At 34.9% G+C, this 21,426-nt stretch overlaps 1 long non-coding RNA gene across 2 annotated transcripts in view; it reads right to left on the bottom strand.

The window, feature by feature from the left end:
* The window catches only part of LOC105477093 (uncharacterized), a 199,166-nt gene extending 184,394 nt beyond the window's left edge, over positions 1–14,772 (bottom strand). For both annotated transcript variants that reach the window (XR_011614686.1, XR_984474.2), the window contains exons 1-2: positions 14,650–14,772; positions 10,892–11,013 (exon numbers count right to left, since the gene is read on the bottom strand). This is a non-coding gene — a long non-coding RNA (uncharacterized lncRNA). The remainder of the gene's footprint in view (positions 1–10,891; positions 11,014–14,649) is intronic.
* Between the last annotated feature and the right edge of the window lie 6,654 nt (positions 14,773–21,426).

The following is a 21,426-nucleotide window of genomic DNA, read 5'->3' as shown; positions in this document are numbered from 1 at the left end:
TTTCTTCTAAATATATGATAATTGATTTATAAATCTGACTACTAATTTTTCTTTAAGTTTTTTTTAGGTGATTTACTTTACCATTCAATCAAACATAATAAAGTAATCTTGGTAAATTTGGCTCAAGAAAATTCAACTAGCGGCATTTGTATTTATGAGAATTTTCAAATTTCTGTAATTAATGTGTTTTTCCTTTTTTAGGTGTAAAGTTCTTTTTGATTAATTTCTGAATTAAAATGATTTCCTCGAACAAAGTGAGTATTCCAATGAATTCACATGTACATTTTTATCATCTGATATGTTTTATTTTGTGACTGAAACATTTTTTGCTTAAGCAGAAATACCTTCCCCTCTTAAATGGGGAAAAGTAAACATTCCTAAGAATAAGGTATTTTATTTCTTACTAGTGGAATGGTTAATAATCAAAATATAGTTTTATAATCTAATTTACTGTTAATCCTATGTTCAGGAAGAAGGACAACTTTAGTTGATGCTAGAATTAGGAAGAAAACTAAAAATTAGACAAATATTTTCATTGTAATTGGGGAAGCATGTTGAACACGGACTATGTACCCTACAGGAAGCTGTAACTTTCATTTATTGGTACACAGAGACTGATTCAAGGACTTGAGAAAAAAACTGCATTAGTCCCTAAAATTTTTTGCAAATTAATAATAATATTGATATTAAAGACAGTCTCTCCATAGTTTATATTATTTTATATATCTGTTCCTATAATGTTAAATTCATTCAACTTGAAGAAATATTAATACTCTTTCTTCTGTATCTATGGCAAAACTAACTTGATTCTAAATTCATTTAGGTGGGCATATATAAAAGTATTTTAAGAGATTGCTGTTTTTTGAAAAGACTTGCCTTTGTGTTCTTACCCTTCTAAATCTTCCTGAAATTTAAGTCAATGTTTTATTTTTTCTTTTTATTATTTTTTTATAATGTTGCCTTGTTATCAGTGAAGATGAATAATTGTCAAATCTTTTTCTAGAAATGGATTTCTAAGCCTGAGAAAGGCCTTGGCAGATTATCAGTCCTTTCCATTTATGGCAATGGTATTGGATAACATTGAAGGTCAATCAGGAAATCCATGAAGAGTCTAGAACCAAAGGAGCAGCCTTTGGAAGGGCCTTGAGCACATTATTGGGTCACTTGAGAGGCTTTTTCTTTTCAGTCTAAAGAATTTTTTAAATTCATTTTATGATTTCGCCTACAACTAATTCATAGAACCACTGGACAGATAAGCAAACAATAGTCAATTTAGTCAAACTTCTTAAGTTGTGACAGAAAGCTTCACCCATTACAAGTCGGTTATCTTCTCCATTAAAGTCTAATGGGGAGTATTATTTAATATAATCTAATAACCCCTCCCATAATACTTTCCTAATATTTTAGTTCATATATTTAAAGTTTATTAAAGAAGTCAATATCAAATAAATTAGCAATAAATGATTGAATTGTGTTTGTACTTGTTACAGGTTGGCATTGGTGAGAGAGGAGACATAGTATTATTTTTGAGCAACATCTCCTTTTTCACATAAAGAAAATAAGATGATTTAATTGTCTTATCACTAATAAAAGTATTAACTACAGTCACTTGAGTGAAATTTGTAGAATTAAAGAGAAGAAACATAAATGCATTCTTAATAAACGGGCACACTTTATACCTTTTGTCTATATTAAATTAGCAGATAATATGTGGTCAGCAACAAAAAATACCAGTTTTATGAATTGTCCTTATGCTAAAACGTATGTATTAAATCTGGCTGGGTGCAGTAGCTCACACCTGTAATCCCAGCACTTTGGGAGGTGGGTGGATCACTTGAGGTTAGGAGTTTGAGACCAGCCTGGCCAGCATGGTGAAACCCCATCTCTACTAAAAATACAAAAATTAGCCATGTGTGGTGGATTATGCCTGTAATCCCAGCTACTCAGGAGGCTGAGGCAGGAGAATCACTTGAACCTGGGAGGCAGAGGTTGCAGTGAGCCAAGATCATGGCACTGTACTCCAGTCTGGATGACAGAACAAGAGTCCATCTCAAAATAAATAAATAAATAAAATAAAATAAAAAATAACAAAACATATGTATTAAATCTGATTACTGAACACATTGTTTTGGTTAGGAATTTATTTCAGTGCTATATATAATGTAATGTTTTTCAATAAATTTTCATTTAGAATTCATCCTTTTCTTCATAATTGCTGTCATCATTTGTCACATTAAACACAGGTAAGCTGATTTATACGCAGGTATTAAAACTGCAGCATTTAGACTCCAGATCTTTCCAGAAGTTAGCAAATATAAACCATAAGGGGAACATATCCACCATATAGATTTTGTTAAAATAAAACAATAAAAATCATGCCAAAGTTCATTGCATTATTTTCATTAAAATCATACTAGTTCAAATTTTGAATGCCTGCTGCTGGAAGTCTATAAAAGAAATCATAGGTTACATCAATAAATAATGACACTTTGCCACAAATGATGAATAGTTTTAACTCTCTTGTTCTTTAATTTATATGTCTTTTAGGCCTATTCTCTCTCTCTCTCTCTCTCTCTCTCTCTCTCTCTCTCACACACACACACACACACACGCACACAGACATACACATACACAAACACACATATATATGATTTACAATATTCCTAAGTGCCCTGCTTGTAAGGTTTCTGTCCATGCCATGAGACTTATATCCTAGACGAAACCAGTCTGAACTGTGAAAATCCTCATTTCCACTGGGAATTTTATTTTTAGATTTTCACTCTCCATCCATCTGCCTTTGAGCAATTTTCTGTGCTTCAAGCATGAGCAAGCAATATTAATCCAATTTCTAGTTTCTGTGAGGCACATTATGTTAGATCATATGCACTTCAGTGCTTCTTCTTAGAAACTTTGTGTTTACTTAACTGTTTCACTATCAGCCTTTATCCAAAGAGTAGCAAAGAAATACACCAAACCAGGTTAATTTTATTTTCTATCTTAGGAAACAGCCCAATGATTCAAGAACAATGGAATCATATGATATGATGAAATACTATCTGACACAGAGCAAAATTACACCTTGATATTTGAGTGGATATCAATAAACTATAAAAGAATAGCTTATTGCTCTAATGCTCAGATACTTAAATTATGTTTGAGGGAGTAAATGAAAACTTCTTCAATTTTAATAAAATAATATAATTTTGTATGAAATCATTATAATTTGTTTACATTTACTTTTATCCCTTCCAAATTATCAATATGTCTACTCAGTGGGTGAAATTATTCTAGAACTAGGGTAATGTGAATTTGAAACCTGTAATAACTTTTAAAAGCCAAATGTAAATATTGTAGAATTTATTCTTTGTTATTTTCCAAATATATCCACTGCCCCTCCTCGCCACAAAAAAACACATTATGTCTGCATGATGCAAACCTTTAAATAACTATTGATAATTTGATTAAACATTAGATTGTATTAAAAATAAATCTGAATGAATGAGCATTTTAATATTCTTTAAATTTCCTGGGTCATTCCAAAGATATTAACCAAGTTAGTTGTTTTATCTAAAAGAAGTACAATTTAAACATATCAATCTATCAACATCTTTTTAGTAGTGCCACAAATAAACAGCTGGTCCTGAAAATTTCATGTAAGCGAGAACTTAGAACATATGTTCTTCAACTTAGAGAAGATTTAATTCAATTTTACACATATTTATGTAAGGACTAAGTAATAGGTACAAGCTATGGTAGTTACTGCCCCCCACAGAAAAATCACTGCATGGTAATAAAAGGAAATAAAAAGAAAATAAAGGCTCATAAAGAAAGACGAAATAAAATATATTCAAATCTGCTTTAGGTTTAGAAACTATTTGCTTCACCTTCACAAGCACATTATTTTGCTCTGCCACAGAAGAATAAATGTTTAATAGAGCCTTGCAATGTGAAATAATTAATGCCAGAGCTGAGCTCAGATGCTGATCTTTTTCCTTAAATTTCAGGACTATTCTCAATGCATCCCTACTGTTCAATAGAAATATTAGGATATTACCTAGGAGGGAGCACTTTGATCTATTATCAGCTATTCTCACACATTTGAACCCTATGGTGAATTAAAATGACAGACAAAATTGAAATGTGTTACAAAGAAAACTTATTTTAAATGGGTGGAAGGAGAAAGGAAGAAATCAGAGGAACAAATGTAACAAAGTGTCCTTGAGCACCAAGGACAGAGTGTGGACTGGAGATGCTAAACCCAGAGCATAAACACAAACAAATTTACAAGCCTTAGGAATAAAAGATAAAAAATAAGACTACCAAAACCAGGAACACAATCTGGGTTGATTACTGTCCCAAAAGGAAACAAAAGATTTCTCAAAAGCTTCAGGCAGAGTTAGGGAAACAAAAAAGGTACAGCAAGTGAGGCATCCAGATACTAGCAATGTCAGAGACATTTCTACCCACAGATTGAAGAAAAAAAGGATAGGTAAAATTTTTACAGTTCCTCAATGGGAACTCGAACTACGGGCGAAAGGGCTACCCAAGTAGTTGTGGAGAAAAGCAGCTGCAGACAAAAAGAAAGAAAGAAAGGAAAAAAAGCGTCCTCAAAGCAAAGGAGAATGGGGGATCTTCACTCTTGCCCTCCAGTCTCTTGTTGGTGCTTTCCCTGTGTTAAACCTAATCATAAACCATCCAGTATCGGATCCCTAGGGGCAATAACGAAATGGGGTGACACCTGAGGTGATGAGAGCAAAAATGGATAGGGCGAGCAAGTAAAAAAAATAACCATGTAATTTCTCAAATTTTCAAGGTTCACCATGAAGAAAAAGACCAGTTTTTCTATTATGGTTAAATTTTAACTTTTTTTAAAAAAAATTTATGGGTACGTAAGAGTTGTAGAGGCCGGTCACAGTGGATCATGCCTGTAATCCGAGCACTTTGGGAGGCCGAGGCGAGCAGATCACCTGAGGTCAGGAGTTTGAGACCAGCCTGGGCAACATGGTGAAACCCTGTCTCTACTAAAAAATCAAAAATTAGCCAGGCGTGGTGGCACACACCTATAGTCCCAGGTACTTGGGAGACTGAGGCAGGAGAGTCACTTGAACCCAGGAGGCGGAAGTTGCAGTGAGCCGAGATCATGCCACTGCATTCCAGACTGGGTAACAGAGTGAGACTGTCAAAAAAAAAAAAAAAAAAAAAAAAGTTGTATATGTTTATGGAATGTATGTGATGTTTTGACAAAAGCATACAATGGGTAATGATCAAATGAGGGTACTTGGGATAGCCATCATCTCAAATGTTTACCCTGACTTTGTGTCGGGAACATTCCACATTCCATATTCACTCCTCTAGTTATTTTGAAATACCCAATAAGGTTGGGCGAAGTGGCTCACGCCTATAATCCCAGCACTTTGGGAGGCTGAGGCTTACGGATCACAAGGTCAAGAAATTGAGACCATCCTGGCCAACATGGTGCTACCCCGTCTCTACTAAAAATACCAAAATTAGCTGGGCGTGATGGCGCACGCCCGTAGTCCCAGCTACTCGGGAGTCTGAGGCAGGAGAGTCGCTTGAACCCGGGAGGTGGAGATTGCAGAGAGCCGAGATCGTGTCCCTATACTCCACGCACTGCAGCCTAGTGACAGACTGAGACTCCATCAATAAAGAGAGAGAGAGAGAGAGAGAGAGAGAGAGAGAGAGAAAAGAATGAAAGAAACACAATATATTGTTAACTGTTGTCACATTTAGCTACCAAAGTTGTCACATTTAGCTACCAAACACTAGATCTTATTCCTTCTAACTGTATTTTTATACCCATCAATCATCCCCCCTTTAATTTCTCCTCCTCAGTACCCTTTAGAGCCTCTAGTAATCATCATTCTACTTTTTAACTTCCATGAGATCAAATTTGTAATGCCAATATCTGAAGGATAACATGCAATGTTTGTCTTTCTGTGTTTGGCTTATTTCCCTTAACATAATGTAACATCCTCCAATTCCACTGAGGCTGTGGCAAATGACAGGAATTCATTCTTTTCATGGCTGAATAATATTCCACTGTGTATATATACCACATTTTCTTTATCTATTCATCCATTAATGGACACTTAGGTTGATTTCATATCTTGGCTACCATGAGTAGAGCTGCAATAAACACGGGAGTGCAAATATCTCTTTGATGCATTAATTTCATTTCTTTTGAATATATTTGCAGCAATGGCATTGCTGGATCATATGGTAGTTCTATTTTTAATTTTCTTAGGAACCTTCATACTGTTTTCCACAGTGGCTGAACAAATTTACATTCCCACCAACAGTGTATGAGCATTCCCCCTTTCTCCATATACTTGCTGCCATCCAGTTTTGTTTGTTTGTTTTTGATAAAAGCCATTTTATCTGGAGTGAGATGATATTTCATTATTTTTGACTTGCATTTCTCTGATGATTAGTGAAGTTGAGCATTTTTTCATATACCTGTTGGCCATTCTTCTCTTTTGAAAAATGTCTATTCAAATATGTTGCCCATTTTTAAATTAGATTCTTTTTTATTTTGTTATTGAGTTTTTGAGTTCCTTATATATTCTGGCTATTCATCTCATACCAGTTAAATAGCTTGCAAATGTTTTCTCCCATCCTGTTTCTGGGTAGTTTCCTTTGCTGTACAGAAGCTTCTTAGCTAGATGTGATCCCATTTGCCCATTTTTGCCTTGGTTGCCTATGCTTTCCAAGTCTTACTCAAAAAGTCTTTGCCCAGACCAAGGTCCTGTAGCATTTCCCCAATGATTCCCTCTAGTAGTTTTGTTTCATCAAGTCTTAGATTTAACTCTTTAATAATTTTGAATTGATTCTGTATATGAGGAGCAATGGTAGTCTAGTTTGATTCTTGTGCCTGTGAATATCCAGTTTTCCCAGCACCACTTTTGAAGATACTGGCTTTTCCCCAGTGGATGTTCTTGACACCTTTGTTGAAAATGAGTCAACTGTAAATGTGTAGATTTATTTATTTGTCCTCTATCCTGTTCCATTGGTCTATGTGTCTGTTTTAATACCACTGCCATGCTATTTTGGTTACTATAGCACAGTATAATTCGAAGTCCGGTAATGTGATTCTTCCAGTCTTGTTCTTTTTGCTCAGGATGACTTTGGCAATTCTGGGTCTTCTGTGGTTCCATGTAAATTTTAGGATTTTTTTTTTCTATATATGTGAAGAACATCATTAATACTTTGATAGGTATCACATTGAATCTCTGCTTTTGGTAACACGGATATTTTACCAATAAGATTTTTCCAATCTGTGAAATATCTTTACCTGTTAAATATCTTTTAAATATCTTTCTATGTTCTCTGTCCTCTTCAATTTTGTATGTCAATATTTTATAGTTTTCCTTGCTTCTTTCCTTGTCATTATGTTATATGTGATTTTGATAAAGGTGCTTTCTTGTGTGGATACTTGTTCAATTTGTTACTTCTGTGGGGTGGACAATCACTAGAGGGTTACATTTGGCCATCTTGCTCCACCTCCTCGTGGTAACATTTTTATAAACTCATTTAATTGAACTATAAGTGGTGTAGAAAGCTATTTCTAATTTTGCAAATTACCAGCTCCCCATGCCAGCTAATGCCTGTGCTTTGGAAGACAGAGCCACAATGTCAGTGGCATTGTTACTTTAAAACAAAATATACAGTAATTTGGGGAATTCGCATTACTTCATTTTTTTCAACTTAATAGGTATTGAATTTCATCTTTTAGTTATTTTATTTAATATATCCATCTGTAGGCCAGAATTAACTTCATAGCAAATAAATTTTATTTTATAAAACATTTGCTTATATATAGAAATTTTAAAGAAACTACATATTATTTTTGATTTTGGTACAATTTATTTTGAAAAGTATGACCCAGTGCCCAAAACGGGAAGACTATATAAACTCAGGAGTATTTCATTTTCTTGGTTTTATGGTGGTAATATGTCAAAACATTTGCGTATATTTTTTTCCTGAAGCTCACAAAGATCACTAGATACAAAAATGGCAAAACCAGTCTGGGAAAGCCAAAAACAAAAAAAGGAAATGGAGAGCTGTCTCCTGTCCAACTTCTGTTCTATTAGTCATAATTTTTCCTATAGTATTATCCATTAGGATTCTTTTAATTTGAACTAATGCTTCCTGAGTCCGCTCTTACCATGACGTTTGTCATTAATAATGCACTCATCAAAAAACTTATATCTTTCCCATGTTTTAAAATTAAATTAGTGATAGTGGAAATAGTTCTATTTGAGAGGAGCATGTATGTGAGCTCAAATCCTGTTCAGCCTTCTCTTCCATCTCTCTGTAAATAAACATGTCCATACACTCATATTCTCTTGCTTTCTCATTTTGGACTTGTGATAGCAATACCTGCTAGTGATCAGTTTCCCTTTCCTTCTGAGGTTAAAGTAGATATTACTGATGCATGGGGAGTCTTTCTTATTGAATGGAGATACAACTGAAGAGTATTTTTAATCATTCATCTGCAGCCTGAATAAATTGATAGGTGTTTGCAAGAAAGTTGAGACCTATTGCTCTTCCCTTAGCTAGTTACTCATCATGGAATTTTGGGCTGAATCTTCAGATATAAATTGGAATTAAAATGCTTATTTTTAAAGAATTTTATATTTTATAAGATGATGTATGAAAAATATCTGATATTTTAAAGGCACTTAGTAAATGTTAGCTTAGTTCCTACTTTCTCCTTCTACCATAAATATCAAGATATTGACACTATTTCATTGTGTGCACACCATGTTGCTAATTTTTGTATGTTTTATATTAATATGCTCCAATTCATCTACTTTTATATGTATTTTATTTAAATAAATTTATCAAAGTTAATATAACATTTCATGTATGACTAATTTACCATACATATGTCTATGTTTAGTTCAACAACTCAATTCTAAAAATATTTTTTGAGCACTTACTAATTATTGTTGCCTCTATGGGAGGTACAATGATGTTCAAAGAGAACTTAGGTAGAATGATTGTGCTTCAAGAGTTCGAAAATTGATGAAGAAACAGATATATACATTAAACATATTTGAAATCTTTGTTGATATTTGCATTGTTTTTAGATGTATTTTAGAAAAATTATCTTCCTTTACAGCAAATCTATTAAGGTTGCTCCCATCTAAGATTAGGTGTCACTAGTCTAGTCATATGCAAGCTAGAATAAAACCATGTAGACATTACAAGAACACTCAGGAGTGGCCTATTTTTGCAGTTTCTTCATGCAATCCAGGAGCGGTCCTGGGAACTTTAAATCTGGATCCTGTAGTTGTTACCCAAAGGTCAGATGGGGTCACAAACATTTTGTTTCTCCAACTTTCCAATTGTTATCTGTTATATCTGTCTGTCTCTGTTTCTCTCTCAAATGCATTTATTCATATGCATAGATCTTTCAAAATAGTACCAAGCCTAAATAAGAAAAACAAACACGTTTTTAACTGCCTCATAACTCACAAGTTCACATAAGTGCAATAGAGTTAGCATAGTCTCATTGTTATGCAGCGCCATGATAATTCCTCTCCTTCAGCTCCCCACCCTCCTTTTAAAACATGCTATTTCAGGTCTACCTGGAATAATAAATGGCTAATGCTAAACTGTATATCTTTTACAGCCTGCTACCCCTTAGCTACACTAAGACCAGGTGGAAGCCTTGAAATTACTTCTTATAAGTACTTGATTACATTTTCAGCCAAGGGTCATTCTTCTCCCCAGTCTCTCTATGGGAAAGAGACATTCATTTTCTTCTTCCAGTTATAAGAGCTTTTCAAGAAGGAACAAGTGATCTGTGATTTTGATTACTGTAGAGAAAACTAGTCAAATAAGGACTTAGAAGACACCATTGCATTTGTTAATTAGTAGGTCGTTGCTGAATTGAGCTCTCAAAGGCTGTAGTTTCAGCAAATTTGTAGGAGGAAAAATAACAAGAGTAAGTTGAGACTGGAAGAAAAAGCACTGTAGGTAATAGTACTATTTTGATCATTTTGTCAGTGAAAAAATAGAAAGATTAAGAATTGAGATTGGGGAAACACTGGTTTAAAGGGCTATATTTCAAGCTATCAAAATCAGAATGTTTACTATCCCTGACTAATAAGCCATTGCTAGAGAAAACAAACACAAAAAATACCCAAGAACCTGAATTTGTAGAAAATTATTTTCAAGAGGCAATTTGTGTAGAAGCCAACTTCTTGTCTGGGATGGTTAGATCACTAGTTTTTTTTTGTTTTTGTTTTTTTAATTGTTGGAGACGGTGTACAAAGTATTTGTATGTTGGTCTGATTTGTGGGATGATCTTGTTCATGTGTCCAAACCATCAATGAACTACTACAGCTTGTTGGAATGTTCACCATACCTTTATCACTTCACTCTTAGGCTTGGAGGAAGGACTTCTTAAGCATCTGTGAGTGTATGGGGGCAGCCATGGCTTTAGAGGTGATAAGAACATGACCGCTTCCATAGTTCTGGCAATGTTCTAAAGGCTAATACCTGAGTTTGTTAAAAGAACACTACACGTTTCATATAATGGAGACTCCCATGGTTCACCTCATCTCCACACTAGCTGCATTCCACACACTAAGGATTCCCCATGGAAAAGGCATGAAAGAAAACTGGCAACTCAAGGGAACTTTCTTTTCTTATATCAATGATGGTAACAATGAATCAGGCAGCAAACCTCCTCTCTCATCTCTTTTATGGTTTTCTTCTAAGCTTAACTCTAAAAGCCTCATTCATCAATGAGGCCAACTGAACCAATCACTCTTGCTTCTAAGCATTGCATAGTGAGAGTGAGGGCTGGTTGAGGCAACACACTGACCATCAGTGAATGTGGGCTTCAGGGTCAGCTCACCTCAGTTAGAATCTTGCTCTGTTTCTTGCTAGGAGGGTACTGTCAAATCACATAACCTACGGAATCCTAAGTCTTCTCATCTGTAACATGGAGGGAATGGTAATACCTTTACCCTAGAGTTCCTGTGAAAAGTAAATGAGATAATTTCAGTGATTTACTTAGCATAGTCAATGGCACAGAGTAAACAATCAATTAAAAACTGTCAATATTGTCTATCCTCTTATTTTTTTCTACCATCTTTATTAAAAATAAATTTATATACATTTTCCCAGTGTTCAGCAAAGCATAGCTTCTGTTTGATCACTGACTAATCATGAGTTCCTGGCTCAGATCACATGAAAAGCAAGCCCTGAAATCTTTGGGGAAATCTACAGAAAAGCAAGGCTGGCCAGGATTATTAATAACCAGATGAACAATAGAAAAACATATATATTTTGTGTGTCTATTATGTGTCTGTTTGTACTTTTGTTAGTTACGTTTCTAGAAATGGAAATTGCAAGAGTAACAATGAGAAGATATCAGCAGTATTATATGCTAACAGATGAGGTGCCTTTGTCTATGTTTGCTTTCAAAACAAGACTATATGGAAAGAAAATCATTTCCTAGTATAGTCTATAAAATATTGTTACCTGGAATTTCTTCCTAAGGAGAAGTTACATCATCAAATATAACTGAATAAAAATTTTGCTCTTTGTTCTTTTAGAAATTTAGAAAGCACATTATATTAAATACTCTCATAACTTTTTAAAATAGGAATTACTTGATTTTATCTAAAATTTACCCTAAAATGCTGAACTCTCATAGTACTAATGTTTTGTACAACTCACTCTGTAAAATTTTGGAATAGTTTGAATTCATATTTCTTATTCCATCTCTGGCTAAACACTGATAAATTTCTCTTATAAATACAGAATACCTACGATCCTGCTGAAAATTTGCATGACTGGAGTAGAAACTGACTGCAATAGTAAAGATAGTGGCGAAAAAGACACACAGAATGAGATCTGATGAACTGTGCTTTGTACAGGTCAGTGGTTGGAACTATGGGGAAAGAGAACCTGTTGCAAAACTCTTATTTTTAAAAAATAAAATATAAATATACTCTGCATTCTGCCTCAGAAAGTCTTTCATATTCTGCAAAATATGATTATGCTGTACAATATTTCTACAGTCTTCCTCTAAGAGAAGAGGTTTAGGAGGAGCTGAAGTCATATGCTAGCCCTTACAGCTCAGACTCCATCAGCGATGTCTGATGGACCATCAGCAATGTCTCCATGCTGTGCTATTACACTGCAATTTGACACTGCATTGTTGGAAAAGAAAAACAAATTATAAGACTGTGCTTTTTAGAAAGCTGTATTTCTAGATAAAATCTCCTTTCATGTCTTTTATTCTATAGTGATTGAAACATTTACAATATCAATTTTAAGCAAAAAGCTGTTGGTCATGATTTAGCACCAATTACAATCATGAATGCCCTATATGTGTTTCTTTCATCATTATGGTTTTTGAGATAGAAAATGCTTTGAAACCTCAAGAAATTTAGTTGAACTTTTATTTTTCCACTAGTATATCTTATTATAAAGGGCTGTTTTACTCTTCAAAACGTGAATGTAGACTGTTCTCTTTTATAAAATAAGAGGAATTGATTGTTTCTGCTCCTATATTATTTATTCTTTTGATTTATTTGTTGTTACTCAAGTGAGTTTCAAAGATAAGAAATGTAAGTTTTGTATCTTCTGAAACCTTATAGATGAGTAAAGGAAACAAACTTTTAATCAAAATAATTCCCGGAAGCTGGTGAAGTACCACAGTAAATGAATGTGCCAAGTGTCATGTATTGTGGTACCATGAAGGTAGAAGTAAGCTATTCTCCTTCGTGTGGAAAGAAGCATAGAGTGAAGTAGACTAGGTTTGACCTAAGTTCAATCTTCACAGAAAAAATTACTAAAATGGGGCTTAGCAGGTGAATAGAACTCAAGTATTATAGGATATAAAGGCAGAGAATCACAGAATCATGTGAACTGCACAGGAGTTTCACAGTTTTCACAATGTAAACACTTGGAGCTACGCTAGGAAAAATCTTGTTTATAAAATGGAAAAATTAACTATATCTATATGCAATTAAGATGCCAGGTGGATAGTTCCAAGCTGACACATAGGTTGAAATTCTGGGAGTTCAGATAGTTTATTGCATCATTAACTCATCTGGAACACATAAATATTAGCTGATCTGGGATACTGAAGAAACAACTGTTTTAATGAAAACAAGATATAATTTTTATAATGCTGTGTTTGAGGTGCTTGTGTGCATGAAGATGGACTATCTACTGGAGGAATTAGACATTTATTTAATTCTTAAGAAAGAGCATACATGGGCTATGGTGAAAAATTTGGAAGATATTATCTAATTTTTAACAAAAAATATTATAACTATTTTAAGGTAGGCACTTTTATAGGTTCTAGGAAAATATCTTGTGAACAAGGTGACAGATGTCTTATATCCTTGGAGTTGCCAATCCATTGAATGAAAGGAAAAAAAGGTTTCCATGTGCGTAGTAGATCACATTTTTCCAGATTATCCAATTTTAATGTTTCCTTCTATTTGACGACTAATATTTTTACCTTCTATTTTACCACTCAGTCAACTTATAGATATCTGATGGCAATGCAAAATAATTATTGCTAATAGATACACAAAATTCTGCCCATTGGAAATTCAATTGACTTCCTTCCACCCTCATGTAAAAATTCTTCATTGCCTCTATTTACATAGTCGTTTGAATTCCTGAATTGTAAATGTGTCTATTCTTTGAATTCTCCATCTCATTGGTTAAAACATCATCTCAATAATTAGGTAAATGAAATATTTAATATATTTTTTATTTTATATCTGTACAAATCCTTCCATAGAAAATAATCCTACTGTAGAGACTATAGAAATTCAACATGCATTTACAATACAATGAACGCTTTGAAAGGAACTACAAGTCTAATTGGAAAGTCTACCACAGGTACATTAGGCCATTTCCTCCCAATGAGGCAATACAAAGACTAGGGCCAGAAGGTTTGGTAGCAATTAGACAGCTGAATAAATGGAAGTTTGAAACAGAAGAAACAAAGTTCAAGGACCTGGATGCAAATAAAGGAGTTGCTGAATTTAAAGATAGGGTTCCATTATATTTGGATAAAATAAAGAGGGAGAGCTTAAAATACAAAAAGGCAGTCAGGGCTAAAATCAGAAGCTCTTCCAAGAGTATCTACTTTCTCTCAAGGACAACTAAATGATTGTATTAGTCTGTTCTTGTACTGCTATAAAGAAATACCTGAGACTGGATCATTTATAAAGAAAAGAGGCTTAATTGACTCACAGTTCCACAGAATGTACAAGAAGAATAATGCTGGCATCTGCTCAGCTCAGGCGGAAGCCTCAGGAAACTAACAATCGTGGTAGAAGGGGAAGGGGAAAGGGAAACATACACATCACATGGCCAGAATAGGAGCAAGAGAGAAGAGAGGAAGTGGTACACATTTTTAAACAATGAGATATCATGAGATTTAACTCACTATCATGAGAACAGCACCAAATGCATGGTGCTAAACCATTCATGAGGAACTGCTCCCATTATCCAATCACCTCCCACCAGACCCCATCTCCAACACTGGGGATTACAATTTGACATGAGATTTGGTAGGGACACAGATCCAAATCATATTATTTCACACCTGGCTCTTCTCAAATCTCATGTTCTACTCACATTTCAAAACTAATCATGCTTTCCCAGCAGATCTCCAAAGTCTTAACTGATTCCACCATTAACTCAAAAGTCCACAGTCCAAAGTGTCCTCTGAAACAAGGCTAGTCCCTTTCTCCTATGAGTCTATAAAATAAAAAAACAAGTTGGTTACTTCCAACATACATTTAAAGTACAAACATTGGGTAAATATTCCCAGTCCAAAAAGGAGAAATCAGCCAAAACAAAGGGGCTATTGGCCCCATGCAAGTCCAAAACCCAGCAGGGTAGTCATTAAATCTTAAAGCTCAAAAATAATCTCCTTGATTTCATGTCTCACATCCAGGGCACACTGATGCAAGTGGTGGGCTCCCAAGACATTGGGCAGCTCTGTCGCTTTGCAGAGTTTACCCCCTGTTACTGCTCTCATGGGCTGATATTGAGTGTCTCTGGTTTTTCTATGCACATGGTGCAAGATGCTACTGGATCTACCATTCCAGGGTCTGAAGGATGACAGTCCCCTTCTCACAGCTCCACTAGGCAGTGCCCCAGTGAGGACTCTGGGTGGGGGGCTCCAACTCCACATTTCCACTGCACACTGCTCTAATAGAGGTTCTCTATGAGGGCTCCACCCCTGCAGCAGGCTTCTCTCTGGACATCCTGGCTTTTCCATACATCCTTTGAAATCAAGATGGAGGCCCCCAAACCTCAGCTCCTTCATTCTGCATACCTACAGGCTTACCGCCATGTGGAAGCCTCCAAGGCTTATGGCTTGAACCCTCTGAAGTAAAGGCCTGAGCTGTACCTGAGCCCCTTTGACCCATGGCTGGAACTGGAGTGGCTAAAATACATGGAACAGTGTCCCTAGGCTGCACAGGAGAGTAGGGACCTGGGTCTGGCCCATGAAACCATTATTCTCTCCTAGACCTCCTGGCCTGTGATGAAAGGGGCTGCCACAAACTTCTCGGAAATGCCCTCAAGCCCTGTTTCCCATCAATCATCTTGGCCATTATCTCTTTCCTTTCTACTTATTCAAACTTTTGCATCTGGCTTGAATTCCTCCCCTTAAAATGGGCTTTTCTTTTCTACCACATGACCAGGCTGCAAATTTTTTCTAACTTTTACACTCTGTTTTTCTTAAATGTAAGTTCCAATTTCAGGTCATTTATTTGTTCATGTGTATGAGCTTAGGTTGTTAGAGGCAGCCAGGCTACCTCTTGAATGTTTTGTTGCTCAGAAATTTCTTCCACTAGGTACCCTAAATCACCACTCTGAAGTCTGAAGTTCCATGGATCCCTAGAGCAGGGGCACAATGCAGCCAGTTTCTTTGCTAAGGCATAACAAAAGTGACCTTTGCTCCAGATCACAAATAGTTTTTAATTTCCATCTGAGACCTCTTCAGCCTAGCCTTTACTGTCCATATCCCTATCAACATTTTGTTCACAACCATTTAGGCAGTCTCCAGGAAGTTCCAAACTCTCTCATTTTCCTGTCTTCTTCTGAGCCCTGCAAACCCTTCCAGCCTCTGCCTTTTACCCAGTTCCAAAGTCACTTACATGTTTCAGGTATTTTATAGCAATGCCCCACTCCTTAATACAAATGTTCTGCATTAGTCTGTTCTTGTACTGCTATAAAGAAATACCTGAGCCTAGGTATTTTGTAAAGAAAATAGGTTGGCTGGGCATGGTGGCTCATGCCTGTAATGCCAGCACTTTACAAAGCCAAGGGGGACGGATTATGAACTCAAGAGATCAAGACATCCTGGCCAACATGGTGAAAGCCCGTCTCTTCTAAAAATACAAAAATTAGCTGGGTGTAGTGGTGCACACTTATAGTCTCAGCTACTCGGGAGGCTGAGGCAGGAGAATCACTTGAACCTGGCAGGCAGAGGTTGCAGTGAGCCAAGATCGTGCCACTGCACTCCAGCCTGGGCAAGACAGAGTGAGACTCCATCTCAAAAAAAAAAAAAAAAAAAAAAAGAATGAAAGAAAATATGTTTAATTGGCCCACAGTTCTGCAGGCTGTACAGGAAGCATGATGCTGACATCAGCTCAGCTCCTGGAGAGGCCTCAGGAAACTTACACCTATGGGGGATGGTGAATGGGAAGAACACACACACACACACACACACACACACACACACAAAAAAAAAAAAAAAACAAACCTTATTTCTATAGGTAAAAGAGCTCATATACACACACACATTTCTAGATGGTGACAGAAAAATACATTTAATGGTGGCAAGGTGGAACCTGACAACTGATTAGGAATAAGTAGAGGAGAAGCGTTTTTTAACATATTTATAATAATAGCATCTTGAACACAGAGCTCAATTCATACATGTTAAATGAGTGAGTGTGGGATGAAGAATCCAAAATGACGGCTAGAATTCTGGATTAGTCAACTGGGTGACAGGCAGTGCTATTTATTAAGAAAGAGTTTGTCAAATGAGAAAGAGTCTTAAATATGTTTAAATGTTGATAATCACCAATAAAAAGAAAAGTCAAATAATAAAGAAAAATTATAAATAATATTCAGTAGGCAATCTAATATCAATTTATTCTCCCCTCTGAGTGAACATTTACTTGTTGCTATTATACGTATAAAGAACTATAATGACAGGATTATTAGAAGGAATTCCAATTACCAAAGTAAGTTACCTCTGGATTATTTTCAAGTTAAAGTCTCTTGACATTCCAATACTTATAAGGAAGTTTTATCCAAGCACTGATTTTGTGTATCACTGGGATGAGATCACGGCTTTGGAATTATTCTCTTTTAATTTCTAACCTCCTATCATGTGCTACTTTCATCAAATACCTAATACCCAGATAATTCGTATATATCCATTTTCACCAACAGCTACATAATTTTTGTCCCAATAACATGGTCCCCACAAATGTAATTCAAACTCCTTTACAGTTCATGAATTAATATTTCAACAAACATGGGCTTGTTTTGTTGTTTAACAAACAACAAAAAGTCAACTCACCCTTGTTTTCATTGAGATAAATTTATTACTTATATGTTGCTTTCTTCCAAAAAGATTTAGGTGATGTAAAAAATATATGCAAACAAGACAACTGCTAATATATAATGCTTATAACTAATGCTATGAAAATAATGGGGAACCCTACAGACCACCATATATGCCTGTACAGTTTCTGTAATTGAATGTTCAATTGAGCTCTCCGCTTAGGTAGAGACAAACTATAACAGTGGTTTCATATACTTTTCATTGTCGAATAAAATAAGAAGATCAGTTACTCAGGATCATTAGTATTATTTCTTAGAAGTGAATTTTAAAAGGAATTTGTCATTTGGAACCCTATTCAATGTATACCGAACATAACAGAGAATGCAATTAAAACTACTTTTGCAGTAGAATACATAATTCTTTCCAAATTCAAATCAAATAAAATTTTCAAATAAAATGGTGAATGTTGAATTTAGCCTGGGCCCTGTGCTCATAGAAAATGGTTATGGTTAGGACATCTCCCTATTCCTAGCACCACTTTTTTTTTTTTTTTTTTTTTTTTTTTAATTCCAGTAGAAAACCAACTGCAAAAGAACCACCCTTCCCTATGTTATTCATTGTCTCTTCTTTTTCACCACTCTAGGAAGACTCACAGATATCTTTTTTGTTCACCTGCCTCTATAAAATCCAAGATATCCTTCTTTTTATTTGAAATCTTTCTCATTATGATCATCCTTCCTATGCAACGCCTGAATAAAATCATCTTAATCATGCAGTGCATGCTGTCCTTCAGGTTACTTTGAGGCTACGTGGGAATTGGGAGTATAACATTCGAGCATTACTGTTTTCAGGGTCTCAATTTTAGCCACTTTTCTAACTCTTTTTTCTTATTTAAATATAGTTTAGACAGTATGTGAGATAAGTAATTCCTAATAATTTTGAAAAGTTTAATTTTTATACATTTATTTTATGAATCTCCAGGCTTCAAGCATTCCCAAAGCTTAATGCTTTTTACCTATATGTATTAATTATTCTAAGTCAGAGAGAATAACCGGTAGTTTTATGAAGATGAATGAATAATCAGGTAAAATTGAAGATAGAAAAGAAGAAAAAGAATAAAAGAATAGCTTCAAGGTTTTTATTCTCTTCAGATCTTTAGTGTTGATAGCTAATTTTTTTTTTCAGAATCTCTCATCTATGTGCTAACATTTTCTAGTAGCTATTTCCACAGAAATGAGTTCATTATGACATTTCTATTTGCATATTCTGGTTTAATTGCTTGCACTGTCGGTCCTTTTCTGGTGATAACGGAATATAAAACAAGAAACTCCGCTCTTAAACATTTATATATTTGAGTGTTGGCACGTCCTGTTCTTAGGTACAACTTTCAATTCCCGTCTTTACTTCATTGTCTAATTTACATATTTTAAGCACTGTTCTTCCCTCCAGAAAATATCAAAGATTTCCTTCACTTTGTTTCCTTCCAATCTGAAACTAAAATGAGCTGTTCTGGAAAACACAGACAATACTCTTTTCACATGAGAGACACTCTGGGCTTTTCCATCTGAACTGGCCTTCTGCTAAAGTGCCTTAAGCAGAACCTCTGCACAGTTCATACTAAGCAGTCCCCACACTTTCTGCCCATCCAGCCTCCAATCTGAATCCCAAATATTTGATAATCACTCACAAGTTTTTTCATGGCAACCATGTAAGAGAAGTGAATACAATTACACCATTGTACAACATAAAAGATTTTATTTACTTACCATTATAGAAATTAATTTGTGACCAATAATTAAAACTTCAGTTATAATGAGAATAAACATTTTAAGCTTCTTAGAATTACTATTACTATAAACTCATATTATTTTTGTATATATATGTATATATAATATGTATATATATACACACACACATATATATATATATTTTTTGAGACGGAGTCTCGCTCTGTCGTCCAGGCTGGAGTGCGGTGGCGCTATCTCACTCACTGCAAGCTCCGCCTCCCGGGTTCAGGCCATTCTCCTGCCTGAGCCTCCCGAGTAGCTGGGACTACAGGCGTCCGCCACCAAGCCCAGCTAATTTTTTTGTATGTTTTTAGTAGAGATGGGGTTTCACGGTGTTAGCCAGGACGGTCTCAATCTCCTGATCTCGTGATCCACTTGCCTCGGCCTCCCAGAGGGCTGGGATTACAGGCCAGAGCCACTGCGCCCAGCCTATTATTCTCACATTTTATTGTATGAAAGCAGATTTATTTCACATAAGACATGGTGAATTTTATTTGCTGGGATCAAAGGAGACATCACTTCTGTTTCCTCTTAACACAGAGTCATTGTTTTGCTGTCACAGTGACTGTAGGTACTGTAAATGATCCACAAACAGCTTTGAAAGAAAAATAAAATATATAAGTCACATGTTATATTATCTTTAAAGGTTTCCTTCCTTTCATGTTACAACTAGGTCTCAAGAGCAGCATTCTCGCATTGTTTAGTCATATTGTAAATGACAATACAGAAAAAAAGGAGGTGTAGAAAAGGGGATACAAATTTTAGCAAAAGATTAAAAATCCAAGCATGTACAACATATCCTGTAATTATCTTGAGGAAAACTGGCATATATTTCATATAAACATTTCATTAAAATGCTAAAAAAAAAAAGCAAAAATATTTTCTCCTTCCCAGCTGAAGTTATTTTTATTAACTACTTCATCATATGCAGATACTCATTTTAGGTCTAATGTTTACTTGTCAAGTTGCTAGTCAAGTAGGAGTATTCTTGAGTAAAATACATCGTTACAACCTTACAACTATTTAGTTAATTTTGAGTTTATCATAACCTTGATGTTCATAGTAATTTCAGAGGGAAGTATTTGAAACATCAGATAGTTGCCAGTTATAAGTATTACTTTTAGAAAACAATTTTTATTAACGTCAAAGTAGATGCTTATGCTGATAACTTACTGTTAAGTTGTTCATAGTTAATCTCACTAGAAAGTATTACATAGGATGCCAAAAATTTGAAGGAAAAAAATTATATGTAGTTAGTACAATGACCTGAACGAAAGAGGGGAAGACTATTGTGAATATAAACTGTCATTAAAGAATACATCTATTGATGGACTTATTGCTAATTTTAAAACTTAAGAATAAAAAAAGACCCCAATAAAACTACTGAAAAACAACAGTGCCTGAAAATATAAGCAGTCCCCTTATTTTACTTAGACAAACTGAAATTAGAAAAACTTATCCCCATATATACCTTGATTTAGATTTTCCAGCAAGAGCGATTAAGCTTTTTTTTTTTTTTTTTTTTTTTTGACAGAAAATGGGTAAAAGTGAATAGGTCTTTAGGAAGTCTTGCAAAGCAATCATCATCTCTCTGTTGAGTCTGCTCGGATGTCTCGTAATGGTAAATGCACATTCCCTTTGACTGGTGTTCTCATTTTTTTACAGAAATAAAATAGGCAGTTAATTAATAAGCTTCTCACAATATTGTTTGTGTAAATAAAAACAAAAATACTGTGAGTACTCATCAGTAGGCACACAGTTAGATAAATTATACTATATCTATTTACAAAGTACTTTGGAGAATTTTAAATGAAGTAGAGCTACATGTAAGAAAATGAAAAAGAGTATTTTATTTTATTTATATATGTATATTTGTTTATTATAACTGAAAAATCAAACAATATGAATCCTGTATTCACTATTTATAAGAAAAATCAATTTGTAGGGGTGTGTGTATATGTAAAGAGAGAAAGAGAGAGTAGATAAAAATCTCTACTTTGAATTCAAGTGTTAAAAATGTGACTTTAATATGTTTTA

The sequence above is a fragment of the Macaca nemestrina genome, chromosome 16 (assembly GCF_043159975.1).
Source record: "Macaca nemestrina isolate mMacNem1 chromosome 16, mMacNem.hap1, whole genome shotgun sequence".
NCBI classification, from domain to species: domain Eukaryota; kingdom Metazoa; phylum Chordata; class Mammalia; order Primates; family Cercopithecidae; genus Macaca; species Macaca nemestrina.
This window is presented reverse-complemented; position numbering and strand designations above follow the sequence as displayed.